Source organism: Solanum stenotomum, chromosome 1 (genome assembly GCF_019186545.1).
Source record: "Solanum stenotomum isolate F172 chromosome 1, ASM1918654v1, whole genome shotgun sequence".
In the NCBI taxonomy this organism is placed as follows: domain Eukaryota; kingdom Viridiplantae; phylum Streptophyta; class Magnoliopsida; order Solanales; family Solanaceae; genus Solanum; species Solanum stenotomum.
Window position 1 is genome coordinate 87,231,874 of NC_064282.1, and position 22,819 is coordinate 87,254,692.

Consider the following 22,819-nt stretch of genomic DNA (forward strand, 5'->3'; position numbering starts at 1 on the left):
AGTGTGCATCTAGAAACTTCATCCTAAAATTATTTAAGCCTAATCACCCAAAATCAAGGTGACATATTTGTAGGTTTTTTAAAAGAATTATTCTTAACCTAAAAGATATGATTTTTTTTAAAATTTGGTATATACTAATTCATAAGCTCATAATCACATTTATACTATAAATGCCAAGTTATATGCGATCTCCAAATAATGTACATTTGATAACTTTATCCTAAAATTATTTACTTGTCATTACTAAAATTCCATCTAACACATATATGCATTTTTCAAAAGTCATTGATCTTATCCTAAAAGATATCAGTATTTCTGAATATGGTATGATCATTAATAAGTCCACAAATACATTTTACTATAAATGCTCAATGCAATCTCTTTCATAACCACCATCAAGAAAATATATTATTTTACATAGTTTATTACATCTCAAGCAAGGTTTCTACCTATTAACTTTATATTGATAAGATTATATAATGTATGAGTGGTTTTCATGAGATTATTTACTATTTTAAACTAATTATTATGATTATTTTATTTTATGTGTAGCTAAAATTAATACTTTCATCAACAACAACAAGAAGAAAGTGGTGTTCATAATGGGAGCAACAGGAACGGGAAAATCTCGTCTCTCTGTTGACCTTGCCACCCATTTTCGAGGAGAAATAATCAACTCGGACAAAATGCAAGTATTTAAGGGACTTGAAATCGTGACCAACAAGATCGCACACGCTGAGAAACAAGGTGTACGGCACTATTTGCTAGGTATACATATTTGAAAAAGACATTCTTTTGTGATTCCTTTATTTTAATGTGAATATTAATTGACAGTTATTTTGTTTCACAAATTTTTAGGTGAAATTGAGCCATCTTCCAACTTCACGGCCGAAGATTTCTGTGTGAAGTCCATTGTCTACATATAAAATGACTCTAACTAAAACTTTTCTTATATAGTTTTCTTAATACTACTTTTGGTTTTCAAATATATGTTCACCTAAACAAAACTATTCTTAAATTTTTGTTGCATGCAGGGCTGGTTGATGAGGTGCGGCAAATTTTCATTCAAGATGCAGATTACACCAAAGGAATCCGACGGTCCATTGGTGTCCCTGAAATGGCCAAATATTTAAGGGAAGAAAGAAATATAGACGGAGATGATGAATCAAAGAAGATGATTCTTCAAGCTTCAATTTCAAGTATCAAGCATAATACGCGTATATTAATTTGTAACCAACTTCACAAGATTCAATGATTAATAAATGAGAAAATGTGGCTGGTGCATCATATTATTGCAACTCAAGTTTTCAAAGAAGATAGAAAAGAAGCTCTTGACGAAGCATGGGGGAATATTGTTTTGCAACCATGCCTAGATATTGTGAAAAGATTTCTCGAAAATGATGATCACAGTATTAGTATTGAGTGTACATAAACTATCATTATCTCTATCTTGTGTTACTTTGTCTATTGGTCACTTTAATTTTCGACCTATTTTGTACAGTTTGTATCTAACTATATATATATACTATTCTTGTATGTAAAAACTTTGTTATTTATAGAGTAAATATTTAAGCTTTATAAAAATATTTATTGTAAAGTTCGATCCAGCCCATGCGCCAAGTCCAAGTCTTTGATATTTAATATATATAAAAATAAATACGTACTTACACAATTACATGAGATCATTCTTACTCTCAGGGTAATAGAGTGAAAAAATAAATGACTATAAATGTTTGAGAAGATTATAACCTTAAAGAATTTTAAAGAATAAAATTCTTAACTCCAAATTTAAAATTGTTACATAGACAAAGAAAAGAAAATAGTAAATTTACAATCTATCGGTAAGGATCATTTAAAGAAATATATTCTACCTAATTCAATCACGATGATGGAAGCTTTATTCAATAAAACAATTATCTATTATTACATGCTGCACAAGTAAAAATAAATTATTCTAATTGAAATAGTTATCGATAATTGTTCCTTCCCATTTAATTGAATCAGACTTAGCACTTATGACATGTTGTTTAATAGTGTATGAATTGACGCATTATCACTTGAATGTATTACTTCAGAAATATTATTGAGTTCTTTGTACAATCCTTTTGAAATCCATATTTTCGTCAATCTTGTATGTGATCTCATAACAGTGTGCATCTAGAAACTTCATCCTAAATTATTTAAGCCTATTCACCCAAATTCAAGCTAAGGTATTTGTAGGTTTTTTAAAAGAATTATTCTTAACCTAAAAGATATGATTTTTTTTTAAATTTGGTATATACCAATTTATAAGATCATAATCACATTTATATTATAAATGCCAAGTTATATGCGATCTCCTAATAATGTAAATTTGATAACTTTATCCTAAAATTATTTACTTGTCATTACTAAAATTCCAGTTGACATATATATACATTTTTCAAAAGTCATTGATCTTATCCTAAAAGATATCAGTATTTCTCAATATGGTATGATAATTGATAAGTCCACAAATACATTTTACTATAAATGCTCAATGCAATCTCTTTCATAACCACCATAAAGAAAAATATATTATTTTACATAGTTTATTACATCTCAAGCAAGGTTTCTATTTATTAACTTTATATTTATAAGATTTTTTAATTTATGAGTGGTTTTCATGAGAATATTTATTATTTTAAACTAATTATTATTATTATTTTATTTTATGTGTAGCTAAAATGAATACTTTCATCAACAACAAGAAGAAGAAAGTGGTGTTCATAATGGGAGCAATAGGAATGGGAAAATCTCGTCTCTCTGTTGACCTTGCCACCCATTTTCGAGGAGAAATAATCAACTCGGACAAAATGCAAGTATTTAAGGGACTTGAAATCGTGACCAACAAGATCACACACGCTGAGAAACAAGGTGTACGACACTATTTGCCAGGTATACATATTTGAAAAAGACATTCTTTTGTGATTTCTTTATTTTAATGTGAATATTAATTGACAGTTATTTTGTTTCACAAATTTTTAGGTGAAATTGTGCTAGATTCCAACTTCACGGCCGAAGATTTCTGTGTGAAGTCCATTGTCTACATAGAAAAAATTTTGAAGACTCAATGTGTTCCAATTATTGTTGGAGGGACAAATTCGTATATTGAAAAACTTGTGGAAGACCCTGTGTTCATGTTCAAATATAAGTATGACAATTGCTTTATTTGGATTGATGTGGAGCAATCAGTCTTGAACCGTAGAGTTGACACGAAGGTTTATGAAATGGTCAATGCAGGTAGTTTTTGTAGTTATTTTATATATAAGTCAAAATATAATAATGACTCTAACTAATACTTTTCTTATATAGTTTTCTTAATACTGATTTTGGTTTTCAAATATATGTTCACCTAAACAAAACTATTCTTAAATTTTTGTTGCATGCAGGGCTGGTGGATGAGGTGCGGCAAATTTTCATTCCAAATGCAGATTACACCAAAGGAATCCGACGGTCCATTGGTGTCCCTGAAATGGCCAAACATTTAAGGGAAGAAAAAAATATAGTTGGAGATGATGAATAAAAGAAGATCATTCTTCAAGCTTCAATTTCAAGTATCAAACATAATACTCGTATATTAATTTGTAACCAACTTGACAAGATTCAACGACTAATAAATGAGAAAATGTAGCCGGTGCATCATATTATTGGTACTTACGTTTTCAAAGAAGATGGAAAAGAAGCTGTTGACAAAGCATGGAGGAATACTGTTTTCCAACCATGCCTAGATATTGTGAAAATATTTCTCGAAAATAATGATCGCAATATTAGTATTTAGTGTACATAAACTATCATTATCTCTATCTTGTGTTATTTTGTCTCTTGGTCACTTTAATTTTTAACCTATTTTGTACAGTTTGTAACAAACTACATATATATATATATATATATATATATATATATATACTATTCTTGTCTGTAAAAACTTTGTTATTTATAGAGCAAATATTTATGCTTTATAAAAATATTTATTTTGAGGTCCGATTCAGCCCAAGTGCCAAGTCCAAATCCAAGTCCAAGTCTTTGATATTTAATATATATTAATATAAATACGTACTTACACAATTACATGAGATCATTCTTACTGTCAAAGTAAAAGAGTGAAAAAATAAATGACTATAAATGTTTGAGAAGATTATAATCTTTAAGAATTTTAAAGAATAAAATTCTCAACTCCAAATTTAAAATTGTTACATAGATAAAGAAGAGAAAACAATAAATTTGCAATCTATTGGTAAGGATCATTTAATGAAATATATTCTACCTAATTCAATCACGATGATGGAAGCTTCATTCAGTAAAACATTTATCTATTATTACTTCTTGCACAAGTAAATATAAATAATTGTAATTAAAATAGTTATCGATAACTGTTACTTCCCTACTAATTGAATTAAACTTAGCACTTATGACATGTTGTTAAATAGTGTATGAATTGACACATTATTACTTGAATGTATTCCTTGAGAAATATTATTGAGTTCGTTGTACAATCCTTTTGATAGCCATATATTCGTCAATCTTGTATGTGATCTCATAACAATGTGCATCTAGAAACTTCATCCTAAAATTATTTAAGCTTAATCACCCAAATTCAAGCTGAAGTATTTGTAGGTTTTTTTCAAGCATTATTCTTAACCTAAAAGATATGATTTTTTTAAAAATTTGGTATATACCAATTCATAAGTTCATAATCACATTTATACTATAAATGCCCAGTTATATGCGATCTCCAAACAATGTACATTTGATAACTTTATCCTAAAATTATTTACTTGTCATTACTAAAATTCCAGTTGACATATCTATACATTTTTCAAAAGTCACTGATCTTATCCTAAAAGATATCGGTATTTCTGAATATGGTATGATAATTAATAAGTCCACAAATACATTTTACTATAAATGCTCAATGCAATCTCTTTCATAACCACGATCAAAAAAAAATATTATTTTACATAGTTTATTACATCTCAAGCAGGGTTTCTACTTATTAACTTTATATTTATAAGGTTTTTTAATGTATGCGTGTATGCATGAGTGGTTTTCATGAGATTATTTACTATTTTAAACTAATTATTATTATAATTTTATTTTATGTGTAGCTAAAATGAATACTTTCATCAACAACAACAACAAGAAGAAAGTGATGTTCATATTGGGAGCAACATGAACGGGAAAATCTCGTCTCTCTGTTGACCTTGCCACCAATTTCGAGGAGAAATAATCAACTCGGACAAAATTCAAGTATATAAGGGAGTTGAAATCGTGACCAACAAGATCACACACGCGGAGAAACTAGGTTTACAACACTATTTGCAAGGTATTCATATGTGAAAAAGATATTCTTTTGTTATTCCTTTATTTTAATGTGAATATTAATTAACAATTATTTTGTTTAAAAATGTTTTAGGTGAAATTGAGCCAGATTCCAACTTCACGGCCGAAGATTTCTGTCTAAAGTCCATTGCCTACATAGAAAATTTTTTGAAGACTCAATGTGTTCCAATTATTGATGGAGGGTCAAATTCGTATATTGAAAAACTTGTGGAAGACCCTGTGTTCATGGTCAAATATTTAAGGGAAGAAAAAAATATAGACGGAGATGATTATTCAAAGAAGATGATTCTTTGGTATGACCCATAAAAGGAAGTGACGGCACTAGTCTTATCCCACCAAGACAAGTCAGCCTAAAACTCAACCATTACAATAAAATGCAGAAATTTCACAATCAACTCAAAAATACTCCCAAAATATGGTTGTCACATGTACAAGCCTCTAAAGTATTACAATTGAATCAAAAGAAAATACAAGTCTCATATGACATTGTTTCTAGAGTAGAACAAGATCATAAACATGAGTAAGAAAGTCTGCTGAGTTGACAAACAGCTACCTCACAAATTTGCAAGAAGCCTCGGAAAAGAAGAGAATATATCACAAAGGTCCGGGCTACTAACCTACAAAAAAATGTAGTAGCAAGGGTGAGTACCAACCACACAGTACTCAACAAGTAAACTTCTAAACACAAGCTAAGGGGATAGAATACGGGTACTCCTTACACACTAACCGAACCTCCACAACTACAACCTGCACAAAACCAACCCAACCTAACAGTTCACAGTTACATAGCACCTAACTCAACAACAATTAATTCAACAAATTGCATATCCTCAACAACAAACTCAATATTCATCAATAACAACTTCCGCAAAAAGGCACTCACAAATATCAGCAACACACAAGATCAAGTTCATCAAATAGAGGTAATCAAATAGCAAGTAATTTTCAACCAGAAATAAAACACATAATCATCAAGAATGAAGGATGTCATGGGATGCAATGCAATATGACACCATGAAATGATATGCCTCAGAATACCAAGTACTCTCTCAACCGTATATACATGATACTCCTCATAAATACATCGAGAGTCCATGACCCATGGGGGACTCGCGAGGTCCATATAGTGACACAGACGATCTCCACGTGTCTGTGCGGACGATCTCCACATGACCAAATTATAATCTTAACATCTCACCGTCCCCAGCACGGACGATCTCCACGTGCCCAACTTATGCTTAATCTTATGTCTATGCATGTGCACAATATAATTTCAAATAAAGGGGATGATGATCTCAATCAAATATCAATATGAAATGTAATCACCTCAGCTATCACAAGTAAACGGGTTCAATAAAGAATACAATCACACATAAACATTTAATCACATTGCCTTTTATTACCCCTTTTTCATCATTAGAATTAATCAATGTGGAGAAGTCAATCCATCACCAAGTCTCATTATCCCCAAACACATATTACAAGGAAATACACGAATTCCATACACTAAACAAGGGTTTAGAAATTCACTTGCCTCAATTAATTCATAATTCACTCCAAGACTTGAGCCTTCCCTTTTCGTTGAGCTCCAAATCAATACAATCTATCCAAACAAATTACCACAATAAGATTTGGAAACTAACAACACCCACATTACTATGTGTGTAGCCTTGAAACCCAAAAATTTACCCAAATTTATAATCAAGTTCATAAATTTTGATGTCAATTAACATTACGACTATCATACTTTCCAAGTTTTAAGACTAGGGTTAAGTACCAATTTTTCCAATATCATAATTCGAATTATGTTCATATGATATATTGCATATCTCAATAAATCAAAACTTGAATCTAATGTGATATCACACAACAAACTTTCAATCACGAACCTATATTCGAATTATGTTCATATGATATATTGCATATCTCAATAAATCAAAACTTGAATCTAATGCACTCACACCCACCACGTATCTCCCAATTCACTGCCTCATGATTACGTAATGATGACTACAACAATTGTTTTTCTTTTGTTTTCTAGTAACCTAAACAAACTTCAATAGGTGTAAATACATGTAGTGGGGATAACCTCTATCTACCCCACCAATCACAATTACCCCACAATTAATCCTCCATTAGCCTTATTTTGTTCAACCAAAACTTCAATCCGTAACATAGCCTATTTTTTTCCAAACTGCTACGTGATAACTAAATTTATTGGTGTTATTAGCTTCCTCCAATCATCCAATAATAAAAATAATAATAATAAACAATCCACATACATAATATAAGATTAGGTGGAAAGGATGGATTTTTACCTGAGTCGTTATTGTCTTCTTTCAGCGGTGGATTTTAGCCGCAATGGCTTGTGATACCATTAAAAATAAACATCTTCTTTAACTTATTCCAACAATGGGTCAATGGTATAGGGTATTAAGTTATGGACTTGGCCTATTAACCACTTAATAATAAATAAATTACCCGTAAATTAAATAACTATTGTTAAATGACTATTCAAAATTATCAAAAATGACCTTTCTGGTCCGGGTCATTACATTATCCACCACTAAAAATCGTGTTAGTCCTCGAACATAAAGAAGAAAGAGAAGAAAGAATAACCAACGCTACTAAAAGTCTAAGTTATGACCTACCAGTCGGTGTTCATCTCTCCAAGTGAACTTCTCCTTAAGACCATTCCATCAAGATCAACTACTAAAAACTGAACTTTCGAATAATTGTTTTTGGAAGATCTACAAGTGATTATCAAGCCATAGACTAACCTATGAACTCAGTCTATATTGAAATATACTAGACCATAATACAACCATCGTGCCAAATCTTTTCTCACATAACCAAGATAACATTTTGAATTGATACCGCTACGGCTAGAAGCGAACATGAACCAACAACCACACAACTCATCACAAATCTTATCAAGATTTCCTTTTCACAACACAATCTTTTCACGAGTCTAAGTTATAAAAATGTGATCTTTAGACATCAAATGCTAATCAAGAGAGGATCAAACTCATCTAACCCAAAGAATAAAATGATCATCTAACCACCTAGAGAGCGATATACCCAAGCATACAAAACCTCTAACAACACTATTGGGATGCTAGATCTGTAGCTGTGACTATAGATAAACCTTAAAAAAATTAGCAAAACTAGACCCAATGGTCCCCACATCCAATCACACCTAGTCGGAACGTGACCTCGACGATGAGAGGAATATTAAAACTGTTGTACAACTATAACTATTCATGGTAGCTCTTCTATAAGTTCTCCTAAGCAAGGTTGTGCGTATAGAACTACTGGTATACTCCAACTATCTTAGACAACACCAAATCTATCATAACTGAAATGATCAATTCTGCCCAAGGATCCTATCATATCAAGAGGACATAAGAGGATTGGTACATCCGATCCACCACGAGGAATTCACCCATAGATATAGAAACACACGTGAGCATATACAATGAATTATACTCCAAATCATGTCTGAAAAGAAGTAGGTGGGTCACATAAGAATGTACGGAACCAAAATCGAATAACACAATGTACTCCCTCCATAGCGCCTATATCAAACATTTCCATTCATATGATTCCATCTCTTTGATTTTTAGCCACCACAATCAATCAGTCTGATCCCCATTACAATATTACAAATACTCGATTCATCAAATCCCACATACTTCTCACAGTACTCCACTGAAGCCTACACTCTTAATATCAATAAACATCATAACCACACCAATTATTTACCTTACTCTCAAACTGTCACTAGTATAAAAGTCTTCTTAGCAAACACATTGTAGCTCTAAAAATTTTGAACTATGGGCTCTCTATCTTTCCATTTAACCATTTCATGACAAATACGGGTCACACCCAAGACTGATAATACTAATTTCAAATCTAAAAATACTTTTTCATCGAGGTACAATAATTGAATCACACCTAATGTCAACTTCACGCGAACTTTCACTTACCATTTTCAACTACCATTCATACCATCATGTACCTCATCCCAAAACTCAAAGAAATCCCTGGTCACTCTAATAATTTCATATACTATAAGCTCATAACCTCTACTCACCATCAGATGCCTATGTAACACATCATAACAATTTATGTTGTCTCATAAAAATAACAGTTTCAATTCCCTCAAAATCCTCAATAACCAATGAATAATTATAGGTCCACACCGTTGAACATCAATAAGTTACCTATCATAGTTTGAACAATCTAGCTTGACATAACCACATAGAATCTTCCACACATAGTTGCTTGTCACCCAACCAAAACTCAATCCTTAGAAAAGTCGATGATAACTTTCTAGTAAGTCTGTACCAAACTAGTTCACATCTCACAGTCATATCTAAACTCATAGGCAACACACTACCACAAACCTAAACTCACATTGAAAAACTTGAATTTCAAATCCAACTGTGTAACTCAATCCCTCTATCTATCAACATTAGTTCATACCTTGAAGATTTTTATGAATTCACGTATCTTAGTTTATCATTGATCGCCTCTCCACTGATCTTATCATATCTTTCGCTAAAAATTCAACCGTATTCATTACCAAACTCAAAACCACACACACAAAAACCCTATCATAACACTCGAGTTGAACTCAAATTTTATCCAATATTTTTTAACCAATACGATGAACCCGTGACAATGTTATCATAAGTAGAGAAAAATAGATGAAACCACATGTCTTAGAACCTAATTCTCCGCTCTCTCTAAAAATACATCTTTGTTCCTTGCAATCAGAGTAAATATCTTTATTCTTGCTTATTTCCAAAGGCTAAATTATATCCTACTAATTTATTTATTTATTTATGACTCTAGCTCCTTTCAATTTTATTCAAGCGGTGTCTCAACAACTCCTATAACTTTCCATACAATCAAGCTACTCACCAATAGTAGCAAACCACAATCTTAGATACTCGTAAGACGTCATTACAATACAAAAATTTGTTAATCAATAATCCATATTATATAGTTGCATCTCAATCAAAATCCATCACAAACTCTTATTACCATTATACTCGGTTAGCCCTTGCCATCACCACAAAGTCACCCTTGTCATCGACATGACACCTCAAACCTAGCTATGCCAACCATCCAAGGAACTCACTCAATTTATACTCACTTTCTTACCCATAATTTTGTCATTCCGATATCAATCTACTCATTTGGAGCTTAAGATAAAATTATCTGATCTCATTTAAAATTTTGAGATACACTTCACAACCTAAATGTAATAATATCATACCAAAGATCCACCACTAAAATTTCCCTTATAAATATTGCTTAACTCATTCATCTATAGTAACAAGCTAGTTGATTTCTCAAATGTGAATACAACATCGAATCTCATTACACGAGCATGTGATACAACTGATAACTCTTTAAGTAGTTAGTAATCGCACTTGACATCAACGTATCCATTTTCATATACCACTAGTACCACATTGTGAAGTCTATTAAATCCACCACTAGAACACATCATACCTATCGAGAAGAGTGTACCCAAATAGCCTACACACTCCTGCCCCATTAAGTAACTAACATACACTACCAAATTTATTCGGTCTCTCGTCCAAAGCGATATGTATCCCTTCGTAGATAATGTCAACAACAAGAGTAACACATTCTCTAACTCTAAACAGGTAAGAATTGGTACAATTATAGTAGTCGCATTATGACCCCTTTTTATATACACTCAATCTATGAAAGATTCCAACCTTGATTGGCGCAACATCATTCGCCAAGCAACCCATAGATGTTATGACAACTATACCAATTATATTTTCCAAGGTTACACTATTCATTACTAGCCATCCTTTTAATCATTCAACTTCCAATTGTCAAACCACTTCAAATATTGCCTATACCATACCAGTACAAATCCCACTACTAGATGACTAGCAAAAAAAAAGTATAAGACGCTCATGAAGTCCCTTAAACCATTGTTAACCTAATCGTTTATTTATCCTTAAAGTGAATCATCAAATCATAACCTCACACAATTCCTTCGAATCATTGAACATTCTAAATCTGACCACACATCATCTCCACAAAGTATATCACTTCAACCTTAGTACCATATCTAACATCTAAGTCATACACGACACCAATTACTGACATGAGGAACTACGCATGAGCCATCACATAAGTGAGAGAGAATAGAAGGAAGTGATAAGAATCAGAAGGGATCAAGGATATATGATAGAGATTCAAGAAGTGAAGATTTTTCTTAAAAGTCACTATTGCCTCTAGAAGACAAGTACAGACGTCTCCGTACCGATCCTCAAGACTCTACTTAAACTCGACTTGTATACACATGAGACCAATGAGCCTGGGCTCTGATACCATTTCTCTGATTGCTGTCCGATATCTTCTGGTATTATTATATCTTTTGTCAAACCTATCTTTACAACTTGGATCGGAGGTTTTATTTAATCATATAGTATCTCTGCTGGTGCTATATAGAATTTTATATAAAATAAGTTTCCCTAGGTTACTCTTTTGTATGTGATAAACGCCTTATGTAATTCTGATATAACAAAAAATATATATCAAAATATAAATATAAGAAACCAAGAAGAAGGTACTATGTAAAAAACTACAAAACCAAAAGACCATATAGACCAAAAAGAAAACTAACGTATTTCATAATCAACTCAAAAATAGTCCAAAAATTTGGTTGTCACGTGTATAAACCTCTAAAGTATTACAATTGAATCAAAAGAAAATACAAGTCTCATATGACATTGTTTCTAGAGTAGAACAAGATCATAAACATGAGTAAGAAGGTCTGCTGAGTTGACAAACAACTACCTCAAAAATCTCCAAGAAGCCTCGGAAAAGAAGAGAATATATCACAAAGGTCCGGGCAACTAACCTACAAAAAAATGTAGTAGCAAGGGGTGAGTACCAACCACATGGTACTCAACAATAAACTTCTAAAAACAAGCTAAGGGGATAGAATACGGGTAGTCCTTACACACCAACCGAACCTCCACAACTACAACCTGCACAAAACCAACCCAACCTAACAGTTCACAGTTACATAGCACCCAACTCAACAACAATCACTTAAACAAATTACATATCCTCAACAACAAACTCAATATTCATCAATAACAACTTCCACAAAAAGGTACTCACAAATATCAGCAACACACAAGATCAAGTTCATCAAATAGAGGTAATCAAATATCAAGTACTTTTCAATCACAAATAAAACAAAAAATCATCAAGAATGAAGGATGTCATGGGATGCAATGCAATATGACACCATCAAATGATATACCTCAAAATACCAAGTATTCTCTCAACCGTATATACATGATACTCCTCATAAATACATCAAGAGTTCATGACCCATGGAGGACTCGCGAGGTCCATATATCGACACAGACGATTTCCACGTGTCTGTGCGGACGATCTCAACGCACTATCCTAAATCAAACAAATTCCGTACGGACGATCTCCACGTGCCCAAATTATAATCTTAACATCTCACCATCCCTAGCACGGACGATTTCCACGTGCCCAACTTATACTCAATCTCATGTCAATGCATGTGCATAATATAATTTCAAATAAAGGGGATGATGATCTCAATCAAATATCAATATGAAATGTAATCACCTCAGCTATCACAAGTATACGAGTTCAATAAAGAACACGATCACACATAAACAATTAATTACATTGCCTTTTATTACCCCTTTTTCATCATTAGAATTAATCAATGTGGACAAGTCAATCCATCACCAAGTCTCATTATCCCCAAACACATATTACAAGGAAATACACGAATTCCATACACTAAACAAGGGTTTAGAAATTCACTTGACTCAATTAATTCACAATTCACTCCGAGACTTGAGCCTTCCCTTTTCGTTGAGCTCCAAATCAATAAAATCTATCCAAACAAATTACCACAATAAGATTTTGAAACTAACAACACCCACATTACTATGTGTGTAGCCTTGAAACCCAAAAATTTACCCAAATGTATAATCAAGCTCGTAAATCTTGATGTCAATTAACATTACAACTATCATGCTTTCCATGTTTTAAGACTAGGGTTAAGTCCCAATTTTTCCAATATCATAATTTGAATTATGTTCGTATGATATATTACATATCTCAATAAATCAAAACATGAATCTAATGTGATATCACACAACAAACTTTCAATCAGGAACCTATATATGAAGAACCACAACCATAAAACTTATAGGCAAAATTGAAATCCCTATGAATTAATGCACTCACACCCACCATGTATCTCCCAATTCACTGCCTCATGATTACGCAATGATGACTGCATCAATTGTTTTTCTTTTGTTTTCTAGTAACCTAAACAAACTTCAATAGGTGTAAATACATGTAGTGGGTATAACCTGTATCTACCCTACCAATCACAATTACCCCACAATTAATCCTCCATTAGCCTTATTTTGTTCAACCAAAACTTCAATCTGTAACATAGCCTATTTGTTTCCAAACCTCTACGTGATAACTAAATTTATTGGTGTTATTAGCTTCCTCCAATCATCCAATAATAACAAGAATAATAATAAACAATCCACATACATAATAAAAGATTAGGTGGAACGGATGGATTTTTACCTGAATCGATATTGTCTTCTTTCGGCGGTGAATTTTAGCCGAAATGGCTTGTGATACCATTAAAAATAAACATCTTCTATAACTTATTCCAACAATGGGTCAGGTGGTACAGGGTATTAAGTTATGGACTTGGCCCATTAACCACTTAATAATAAATAAATTACCCGTAAATTAAATAACTATTGTTAAATAACTATTCAAAATTATCAAAAATGACCTTTCGGATCCGGCTCATTACATTCTTCAAACTTCAATTTCAAGTATCAAGCATAATACTCGTACATTAATTTGTAACCAATTTGACAAGATTCAACGATTAATAAATGAGAAAATGTGGTGGGTGCATCATATTATTGCTACTGACGTTTTCAAAGAAGATAGAAAAGAAGTTGTTGACGATGCTTGGAGGAATACTGTTTTGCTACCATGCCAAGATATTGTGAAAAGATTTCTCAAGAATAATGATCACAATATTAGTATTGAGTGTACATAAATTATCATTATCTATATCTTATGTTATTTTGTCTATTGATCAATTTAATTTTTGACCTATTTAGTACAGTTTGTATCGAACTATATATATATATATATATATATACTATTCTTCTCTGAAAAAACTTTGTTATTTATAGAGCAAATATTTTAGCTTCAAAAAAATATTTATTTTAAGGTCCGATCCAGCCCATGCGACAAGTCCAAATTCAAGTCCAAGTCTTTGATATTTAATATATATTAATATAAATACGTACTTACACAATTACATGAGATCATTCTTACTGTCAAGGTAATACAGTGAAAAAATAAATGACTATAAATGATTGAGAAGATTATAACCTTATAGAATTTTAAAGAATAAAATTCTTAACTCCAAATTTAAAATTGTTACATACACAAAGAAGAGAAAATAATAAATTTGAAATCTATCGGTAAGGATCATTTAATGAAATATATTTTACCTAATTCAATCACGATGATGGAAGCTTCATTCAATGAAACATTTATCCATTATTACATGCTGCACAAGTAAATATAAACAATTGTAATTGAAATAGTTATTGATAATTCTTCCTTCCCTTCTAATTGAATTAGACTTAGCTCTTATGACGTGTTGTTAAATAGTGTATGAAGTGACGCATTATCACTTGAATGTATTCCTTGAGAAATATTATTGAGTTCTTTGCACAATCTATTTGAAATACATATTTTCGTCAATCTTGTATGTGATCTCCTAACAATGTGCATCTAGAAACTTCATCCTAAAATTATTTAAGCCTAATCACCCAAATTCAAGCTGACCTATTTGTAGGTTTTTTACAAGAAATATTCTTAACCTAAAAGATATGATTTTTTAAAAAAAATTGGTATATTCAAATTCATATGTTCATAATCACATTTATACTATAAATACCCAGTTAAATGCGATCTCCAAATAATGTACATTTGATAACTTTATCCTAAAATTATTTACTTGTAATTACTAAAATTCCAGTTGATATATCTATACATTTTTCAAAATTCATTGATCTTATCCTAAAAGATATCAGTATTTCTGAATACGGTATGATCATTAATAAGACCACAAATACATTTTACTATAAATGCTCAATGCAATCTCTCTCATAACCACCATCAAGAAAAATATATTATTTTGTATAGTTTATTATATCTCAAGCAAGGTTTCTACTTATTAACTTTATATTAACAAGATTTTTTAATGTATGAGTGGTTTTCAAGATATTATTTACTATTTTAAACTAATTATTATTATAATTTTATTTTATGAGTAGCTAAAATGAATACTTTTATCATCACTAACAAGAAGAAGAAAGTGGTGTTCATAATAGGAGCAACAAGAACGGGAAAATCTCGTCTCTCTGTTGACCTTGCCACCCATTTTCGATGAGAAATAATCAACTCGGACAAAATGCAAGTATTTAAGGGACTTGAAATTGTGACCAACAAGATCGCACACGCTAAGAAACAAGGTGTACGACACTATTTGCTAGGTATACATATTTGAAAATGACATTCTTTTGTGATTCCTTTATTTTAATGTGAATATTAATTGGCAGTTATTTTGTTTCACAAAGTTTTAGGTGAAATTGAGCCAGATTCCAACTTCAAAGCCGAAGATTTCTGTCTGAAGTCCATTGTCTACATAGAAATTTTTTTGAAGACTCAATGTGTTCCAATTATTCTTGAAAGGCCAAATTCGTATATTTAAAAACTTGTGGAAGACCTTGTGTTCATGTTCAAATATAAGTATGACAGTTGCTTTATTTGGATTGATGTAGAGCAATCAGTCTAGAATCGTAGAGTTGACACAAGGGTTCATGAAATGGTCAATACAGGTAGTTTTTGGAGTTATTTTATATATGAATCAAAATATAATAATGACTCTAACTAAAACTTTTCTTGTATAATTTTCTTAATAATACTTTTGGTTTTCAAATATATGTTCACCTAAATAAAATTATTCTTAAATTTATATTGCATGCAGGGCTGGTGGACAAGGTGCCGCGAATTTTCATTCCAGATGGAGATTACACCAAAGAAATCCGACTGTCCATTGGTGTCCCTGAAATGGCCAAATATTTAAGGGAAGAAACGAATATAGATGGAGAGGATTAATCAAAGAAGATGATTCTTCAAGCTTCAATTTCAAGTATCAAGCATAATACGCGTATATTAATTTGTAACCAACTACACAAGATTCAATGATTAATAAATGAGAAAATGTGGCTGGTGCATCATATTATTGCAACTCACGTTTTCAAAGAAGATAGAAAAGAAGCTCTTGACGAACCATGGGGGAATATTGTTTTGCAACCATGCCTAGATATTGTGAAAAGATTTCTCGAAAATGATGATCACAGTATTAGTATTGAGTGTACATAAACTATCATTATCTCTATCTTGTGTTACTTTGTCTATTGGTCACTTTAATTTTCGACCTATTTTGTACAGTTTGTATCTAACTATATATATATACTATTCTTGTCTGTAAAAACTTTGTTATTTATAGAGTAAATATTTAAGCTTTATAAAAATATTTATTGTAAAGTCCGATCCAGCCCATGCGCCAAGTCCAAATCCAAGTCCAAGTCTTTGATATTTAATATATATTAAAATAAATACGTACTTACACAATTACATGAGATCATTCTTACTGTCAGGGTAATAGAGTGAAAAAATAAATGACTATAAATGTTTGAGAAGATTATAATCTTAAAGAATTTTAAAGAATAAAATTCTTAACTCCCAATTTAAAATTGTTACATAGACAAAGAAGAGAAAATAATAAGTTTCCAATTTATCAGTAAGGATCTTTTAAGGAAATATATTCTACCTAATTCAATCACGATGATGGAAGCTTCATGCAATAAAATATTTATCTATTATCACATGTTGCACAAGTAAATATAAATAATTGTAATTGAAATAGTTATCGATAATTCTTCCTTCCCTTCGAATTGAATTAGACTTAGCACTTATGACGTGTTGTTAAATAGTGTATGAGTAGACGCATTATCACTTGAATGTATTCCTTGAGAAATATTATTGAGTTCTACTTACAATTCTTTTGAAATCTATATTTTCGTCAATCTTGTATGTGATCTCATAACACTGTGCATCAAGAAATTTCATCCTAAAATTATTTAAACCTAATCACCCAAATTCAAGCTGACGTATTTGTAGGTTTTTTACAAGAATTATTCTTAACCTAAAAGATATGATTTGTTTTTTAATTTTGGTATATACCAATTCATAAGTTCATAATCACATTTATACTATAAATGCCCAGTTATATGCGATCTCCAAATAATGTACATTTGATAACTTTATCCTAAAATTATTTACTTGTCATTTCTAAAATACCAGTTGACATATCTATACATTTTTCAAAAGTCATTAATCTTATCCTAAAATATATCAGTATTTCTGAATATGGTATGATAATTAATAAGTCCACAAATACATTTTACTATAAATTCTCAATGCAATCTCTTTCATAACCACCATAAAAAAAATAATATTATTTTGCATAGTTTATTATATCTCAAGCAAGGTTTCAACTTATTAAATTCATATTTATAAGATTTTTTAATGTATGAGTGTATGCATGAGTGGTTTTCATGAGATTGTTTACTATTTTGAACTAATTATTATTATAATTTTATTTTATGTGTAGCTAAAATGAATACTTTCATCCACAACAACAACAACAAAAAACTGGTGTTCATAATGGGAGCAACAGGAACGGGAAAATCTCGTCTCTCTGTTGACCTTGCCACCCATTTTCGAGGAGAAATAATCAAATCGGACAAAATGCAGGTATTTAAGGGACTTGAAATTGTTACCAACTAGATCACACACGATGAGAAACAAGGTGTAAGACACTATTTGCTATGTATAAATATTTGAAAAAGACATTCTTTTGTGATTCCTTTATTTTAATGTGAATATTAATTGACAGTTATTTTGTTTCACAAATTTTTAGGTGAAATTGAGCCAGATTCCAACTTCACGGCCAATCATTTATGTGTGAAGACTCAATGTGTTCCAATTTATGTTGGAGTGTCAAATTCGTATATTGAAAAACTTTTGGGAGACCCTGTGTTCATGTTAAAATATAAGGATGACAGTTGCTTTATTTTGATTGATGTAGAGAAATAAGTCTTGAACCATAGAGTTGACACGAGGGTTGATGAAATGGTCAATGCAGGTAGTTTTTGGAGTTATTTTATATATGAATCAAAATAATAATGACTCTAACTAAAACTTTTCTTATATAGTTTTCTTAATAATACTTTTGGTTTTCAAATACATGTTCACCTAAATAAAACTATTCTTAAATTTATATTGCATGCAGGGCTGGTGGACAAGGTGCGGCAAATTTTCAATCCAGATGCATATTACACCAAAGGAATCCGACGGTCCATTGGTGTCCCTGAAATGGCCAAATATTTAAGGGTAGAAATAAATATACACGGAGATGATGAATCAAAGAAGATGATTCTTCAAGCTTCAATTTCAAGTATCAAGCATAATACTCGTATATTAATTTGTAACCAACTAGATAAGATTCAACAATTAATAAATGAAAAAATGTGGCCGGTGCTTCATATTATTGCTACTGACGTTTTCAAAGAAGATGGAAAAGAAGTTGTTGACGAAGAATGGAGGAATACTGTTTTGCAACCATGCCTAGATATTGTGAAAAGATTTCTCAAAAATGATGATCACAATATTAGTATTGAGTGTACATAAATTATCATTTTTTCTATCTTATGTTATTTTGTCTCTTGGTCACTTTAATTTTTGACCTATTTTGTACAGTTTTATCGAACTATATATATATATATATATATATATATATATATATATGCTATTCTTGTCTGTAAAAACTTTGTTATTTATAAAGCAAATATTTAAGCTCTATAAAAATATTTATTTTAAGGTCCAATCCATCCCAAGAGCCAAGTCCAAATCCAAGTCCAAGTCTTTGATATTTAATATATATTAATATAAATACGTACTTACACAATTACATGAGATCATTCTTACCGTCAAGGTAATAGTGTGAAAAAATAAATGACAATAAATGTTTGAGAAGATTATAACCTTAAAGAATTTTAAAGAATAATATTCTTAAGTCCAAATTTAAAATTGCTACATAGACAAAGAAGAGAAAATAATAAATTTGCAATCTATCGATAAGGATCATTTAAGGAAATATATTCTACCTAATTCAATCACGATGATGGAAGCTTCATTCAATAAAACATGTATTTATTATTACATGCTGCACAGGTAAATATAATTAATTCTAATTGAAATAGTTATCGATAATTGTTCCTTCCCTTCTAATTGAATTAGATTTAGCACTTATGATGTGTTGCTAAATAGTGTTTGAATTGACGCATTATCAAACAAGATTTCTGTGTGAAGTCCATTGTCTACATAGAAATTTTTTTGAAGACTCAATGTGTTCCAATTATTGTTGGAGGGTCAAATTCTTATATTAAAAAACTTGTGCAAGACCCTGTGTTCATGTTCAAATATAAGTATGACAATTGCTTTATTTGGATTGATATAGAGCAATCAGTCTTGAACCATAGAGTTAACACGAGGGTTGATGAAATGGTCAATGCAAGTAGTTTTTGTAGTTATTTTATATATAAATCAAAATATAATAATGACTCTAACTAAAACTTTTCTTATACAGTTTTCTTAAAAATACTTTTGTTTTTCAAATATATGTTCACCTAAATAAAACTATTTTTAAATTTATGTTGCCTGCAGCGCTGGTGGATTAGGTGCGTCAAATTTTCATTGCAGTTGCAGATTACACCAAAAGAATCTGATGGTCCGTTGGTGTCCCTGAAATGGCAAAATAGTTAAGGGAAGAAAAAATTATAGACGGAGATGATGAATCAAAGAAGACAATTCTTCAAACTTCAATTTCAAGTATCAAGCATAATACTCGTATATTAATTTGTAACCAAATTGATAAGATTCAAAGATTAATAAATGAGAAAATGTGGCCGGTGCATCATATTATTTCTATTGACGTTTTCAAAGAAGATGGAAAAGAAGCTGTTGATGAAGCCTGGAGGAATACTGTTTTGCAACCATGCCTAGATATTGTGAAAAGATTTCTCAAAAATGATGATCACAATATTAGTATTGAGTGTACAAAAAGTATCATTATCTCTATCTTGTGTTATTTTGTCTCTTGGTCACTTTAATTTTTGACCTATTTTGTATAGTTTGTATCGAACTACACACACACACACACACACACACATATATATATATATATATATATACTATTCTTGTCTGTAAAAACTTTGTTATTTATAGAGCAAATATTTAAGCTTTATAAAAATATTTATTTTAAGGTCTGATCCTGCCCAAGCGCAAAGTCCAAATACAAGTCCAAGTCTTTGATATTTAATATATATTAAAATAAATACGTACTTACACAATTACATGAGATCATTCTTACTGTCAAGGTAATAGAGTGAAAATATAAATGACTATAAATGTTTGAGAAGATTATAACCTTAAAGAATTTTAAAGAATAAAATTCTTAACTCCAAATTTAAAATTGTTACAAAGACAAAGAAGAGAAAATAATAAATTTGCAATCTATCGATAAGGATCATTTAAGGAAATATATTCTACCTAATTCAATCACGATGATGGAAGCTTCATTCAATAAAACATGTATTTATTATTACATGTTGCACAGGTAAATATAAATAATTCTAATTGAAATAGTTATCGATAATTGTTCCTTCCCTTCTAATTGAATTAGACTTAGCACTTATGACGTGTTGGTAAATAGTGTTTGAATTGACGCATTATCACTCGAATATATTCCTTGAGAAATATTATTGAGTTCTTTGTACAATCCTTTTGAAATCCATAGTTTCGTCAATCTTGTATGTGAACTCATTACAATGTGCTTCTAGAAACTTCATCCTAAAATTATTTAAGCCTAATCACCCAAATTCAAGCTGACATATTTGTATGTTTTTTTACAAGAATTATTCTTAACCTAAAATATATGATTTTTAAAATTTCTTTTGGTATATACCAATTCATAAGTTCATAATCACATATATACTATAAATGCCTAGTTATATGCGATCTCCAAATAATGTACATTTGAGAACTTTATCCTAAAATTATTTACTTGTCATTACCAAAATTTCAGCTGAATTATCTATACATTTTTCAGAAGTCATTGATCTTATCCTAAAAGATATCATTATTTCTGAATATAGTATGATAATTAATAAGTCCACAAATACATTTTACTATAAATGCTCAATGCAATATCTTCCATAACCACCATCAAGAAAAATATATTATTTTACATAGTTTATTACATTTCAAGCATGGTTTCTACTTATTATCTTTATATATATAAGATTTTTTAATGTATGAGTATATGCATGAGTGGTTTTCATGAGATTATTTGTAATGACTTGAAAAGTTGACTTTGGTCAACCTTCTTGGAAGTCATGCTCAGATGAAAATACTGACAGCTAGGTTAGCTTCGCAATATTGATTTTGGTCTAGAACGACCCTTTGTTCACTTCCCGAGACTTTAGATGGCAATTGTGGAATCTGGTTCAAAACGATAGTGGGTGTGGGACCCACTTTTCGTCGAAGTGAGCTCCAAATGGAAATTCCGCCTTCACCGTTGAGTCCGAAATATCATTTCCAATCAGATTCCATATAAGGTTTGTATTTTTCCGACTCCGAACGAGTCCGAAACATCGAAATTTAAGTTTGAAGGGTTGTAGAATTTTTTACGCGGCGGTGACGTGGCAAAGCCACGTGACGACACGTGGCAGAGGAGTGAAATCTGGAAATTTCCAGAATTTAAAAACGAATTTTGTCCATATTTTTCATCCAACTTCAACTCAAGATTGCTCCTTCATTTTGAGTCCAAATTAAGTGATTCAAAAGGCAAACTTCAAGAGAATTTCGAGGGGAATCTAGCGGTGATCTCGGAAACGCGAGGGGAGGCTTCGTTTGAGGTAAGAAATCAATTTTAGCCACTGCCAGTGTGATTTCCGGATGGTTTTGTTATTGAATTTTGAAATGTGAGATCTTGATCATCGTAAGTCCGTTTTAAGTCATTCTTGGGGCTAACTTGTAGAGTTTTTCGCAAGGATCGTCGTGGTATAATCTGTTTGGGTTGAAAGGGTCTCGTTTTTCCGAAAATTGGTGATCAAGGGGCTGCCCTTTTTAATTATTGTGGCTGATTTGCGGTGTT

General features: G+C 31.1%; 1 protein-coding gene across 5 annotated transcripts in view; it reads right to left on the reverse strand.

Moving 5' to 3' along the window:
- Positions 1 to 22,819, reverse strand: part of LOC125864110 (uncharacterized) — a 131,236-nt gene that overhangs the window by 45,912 nt on the left and 62,505 nt on the right. The gene's annotated exons all lie outside the window — the stretch shown is intronic.